Genomic DNA, 3,826 nt, shown 5'->3' on the forward strand with positions numbered 1-3,826 from the left:
ACTTGGAAGAGTAACCTGGGTTGCTGTCGCCAGCAGGTGCATCCTCAATCATAGGCCTACCACTGGCAGAAGCGATTGGTGTCTCTCTGGACGGAAGACTAACACTAGAGAGGGTATACATGAGTGTATTTTCGACAATGCGACTGGGCTATTCAGAATATTTAAGATTGCATGTCTATTTGTAGGTCAGTTTGAAAATATAATGGGACTATTTGACTTTGTAAATGCAAGTCACTTGTTTTTTGGCCAACCCCCTACGTCACACACTTTGTGTACCCCAGTTTGAGAATAAATACACTAATGTCATCAGCGGTCCACAATGTACAAGCAAGTCAATGTAGCTCAATGGCAGGAATGAGGTACATCCGACTTTGATGACGCAGATACTACTTGTTTGCAGCATCAATTCATTGTTGGTTTGGATCTATCCCTGGGATTTGTTGATAAGAAAACATTTAAAATCAATCAATCGAGTTTATTTGTCTCATGTAACCATATAAGGTACAATCACAGTGAAATGTAATTCTGCCAGTTCCACACAGTGACTTAGTTTAGAATCCTAGTGGCCTGAGGTTAGAAGGTCTTCCTGAGCCTCTCAGTGCTGGCTTGGTGTATCCTGTAACTTCTTCCTGACCACAGCAGGGAGAAAATGCCGTTGTCCAGGTGGTTGGGATCTTTAATGATTCTCCTTATTAAGCCTTGCAGTCCGGTTTGGTGCTGTTTCTGTACGAGGCAGTGATGTTCCCTGCTCTCGGTGGTGCAGGAGTAGAAATTCCTCAGTATCTGAGGGGGTACCCGGAATTTCCTCAAGCACCTGAAGTGTAACAGTATCTGACTTAACTTCTTTCTCACCACTGAGTCAGTATGCAGCACCCAGGTCGGTCCCTCTCAGGTACTTGAAGCTGTCCGCTCTCTCTATCGAGGACCCGTTGATATGAAGGGGGGCTCCTTCCCAAGGTCCACTATCATCTCCTTAGTCTAGCTGACATTCAAGAGTTGGTTGCTGTCCTACTGACCCACAGGTGTCAGTAGGACAGGGTGGGGTGGAAGATGTGTGCAATGGTGTTTTCTGTAGATCGGGTTGGACAGTAGGCAGACTGTAGTAGGTGCAGTGTACTGGGTAGTGAGGAGCAGGTAATCCTTTTTTCAGGCAGGCTGGTCTTATTTTCTTGGACACAGAGATGATGGTGGACTTTTTGAAGCATGTGGGTATGGAAAACTGAGCCAAGGACAGGTTGAATATCATTGTGACCACCAGTGTAGTTGGTCAGCACATAGTTTGAAAACATGCCCACTAATTCCATCTAGTCCTGCTGCTTTCTTGGTGTTCACACCTGACATAAAAGAAGTGAGAAAGGTGCACCCACCCATCCATTAACCCCCAGCTGTTTTTTGCTTGTCGGCTGCCAATGGCCTCAAAGCGGGCCTAAAAGTTGCTCATCTGCTAGAGATGCATCAGCACTTGACAAGGAGGAGGGGGTGGGGGTGGGCTTGTACACATACAGACCTTTCCATTTCCCCAGACCTCTCCCTTCCCTTCCTAGCTCTTCAGATCAGCATGGATGTGAAGCCAAACGCTGGGAGGGGGAGCTGAAACAGTGCTTTGGAGCACCGCACTTGACAGACCACTGCCTGGGGCTATGAATGAGTCGGCAGCCTCCTTCACCCCCCCCCAACCCTCCCAAATTCTCATCTCTCTTTAGTTGTATCAAAGACTGCCCTCTACCTTAAACCTGGGAGAAGGAGGCCTGCTGTCTATTTGAACAGTGACCTTCTGGAAGGATCCCTTAGCGGAAAATTTAAAGATGGTGGAGTGATGTAGGACAGGAGGACGTCAAATCAAAGAAGATGATGGAAGTGCAGGTATGGACAACATGGATGGAGTGAAGTTAGGGAGTGGTGGAATGGTAAAGCCCGGTTAAACATGGGTGGAGAGAATGGAATGAGTCTGCAGAAGGGAGGAGATCAGGAAGAGAGGAGGAGAGGAAGTGGATGGTGGGGATAGATGGGGGGGTGGGACTTGTGAAACCTCACTGTCTGTTTCAATATTCCCGGCAGAGAGAGAAACAGACAGAAAATCGATCGCTTCATTTTTTTTTCCTCTGATATGAAAGAGTTACACAGAGGGCTGAGCTTCAAGTCTTACTCTTTCTCCCTCTACCACCTTGAAAATCATCTCGTCTCTCATCTGTAAGTCATAGAGACAGAAAAAAGCGTGTCTAAGGCAACGACCAGGGAAAGAATGAGAATGCAGGGTGAAAGGAGCACCCTACTTTATATCCTTTTCTTTCCAAGCATGACGAGTAGTATCTCATTTAGCTGTTTCCTCTTGCATTCGCTCACTCACTTTTGATAGTACAGTAGGTTCGTGGCATTTTGAGTTTTGCTGCTCCATTACTGATTGGTGTCACACCTTTTTTCCAGTTAAGTCAGTTCATGTTCTAAATGGCCAGTATTAGTGTTATTTCAAATGTATTGTTAATAGTTTTTTTATTTTGGAGTATAAATCAGGGAATTTCTGGATAAATATCAGAAATGCTCCTTTTCAGCTCAGCATCTGGATGGGTGTGTCAGTGTCTGTGTTTGATTGACAGCAGCTGGAGGGGCAAGGCAGGGTACCTTTATTTATACAGCACATTTCAAACACAGAGGCAATTCAAAGTGCTTTACACAGGCAAAGAAAAGAATTAGAATGCCATTTAAAAACAGTGAGCAATCAAAAAACAGAATAAAGTCAGTCACGATCAATAGAAATTAGATAAAAAAAATGAAATTAAATAAAATACAAAAAATGAAGTAAGATAAAATTGAAATAGACCAGGAGTACAGTTACAGTGCAGTACTAAGTAGTAAGTTACCCCAAATGCAACAAAGGAAATAAAAGTGCAGTAGAGAATCAGTCAAAGGCAGATTTGAAAGTGGCTAGGGTTGGGCCACATTTGAGATCATCAGGAAGTTGGTTCCATGTCTCAAGGTTCTACCAGTTGACTGCTTCCTAAGGATCTTTGGGCCGTACGGGGTTTATATTCTTCAAGGAGTTCAGAAATGTATTTTGTCCCAAGATTATAGAGTGATTTATAAGCTAGTAGCAGCACTTTCTAATTAATAAGTAACCGGAAGCCAGTGTAGAGAGAACAGGAGTAATGTGCTCATTTCTTTTGGTTCTCATAGCAGCGTTCTGAATGACATGAAGTTGTCTGGCTGCCTTTTTTTGGGAAGATCAGACAAGAGACCATTAAAATAGTCCACCCTGCCGGAAATGAAAGCATCAGTGTTTGCATTTTGTATTAAAAAAAGTTATTTAGTTGAATCAAAACAGGTTTCTCACTAAGGGGAAGATAAGAGATGGGTCTGTAATTATTCAATATTGAAGGATCCAGGTTGCCTTTCTTTAGAAGGGGCTTAACAACGGCAGTTTTCAGTGATTTTGAAAAAAAAAAGAAGCCAAATGAACAAGTGAGCTATTGACAGCATTTTTGAAAAACCATTCATTACACTTACTGAGATGTAATACTGAATGCTGAATGGAGTCCTTCCTGTGCAGTCAGTTTTACAGTGTTCTGATGGTCCAGGTTGGGGGAAAGTGGTCGCTCCGTCCTTTGTTCTCCTTACAGTTAGCAACTTGGCGCTAACTGGCTTTGTTTCTCCTGTTGCTTGTAAAGTTACCTGGCAGACTGTTTCTGTTAAGCTGCTGCCGCTAATTAAACTTGTTTACAGGGATCTGTATCTGATAGGAGGAGAGGTGCACCTGTTTATATTTAATAATTTATATAACTAAAAGTTCAGTTCAAGTCACAAAATGAATAAATTTGTCTGTGGAGCTCCA

The sequence above is a fragment of the Enoplosus armatus genome, chromosome 20 (genome assembly GCF_043641665.1).
Source record: "Enoplosus armatus isolate fEnoArm2 chromosome 20, fEnoArm2.hap1, whole genome shotgun sequence".
Classification (NCBI taxonomy): domain Eukaryota; kingdom Metazoa; phylum Chordata; class Actinopteri; order Centrarchiformes; family Enoplosidae; genus Enoplosus; species Enoplosus armatus.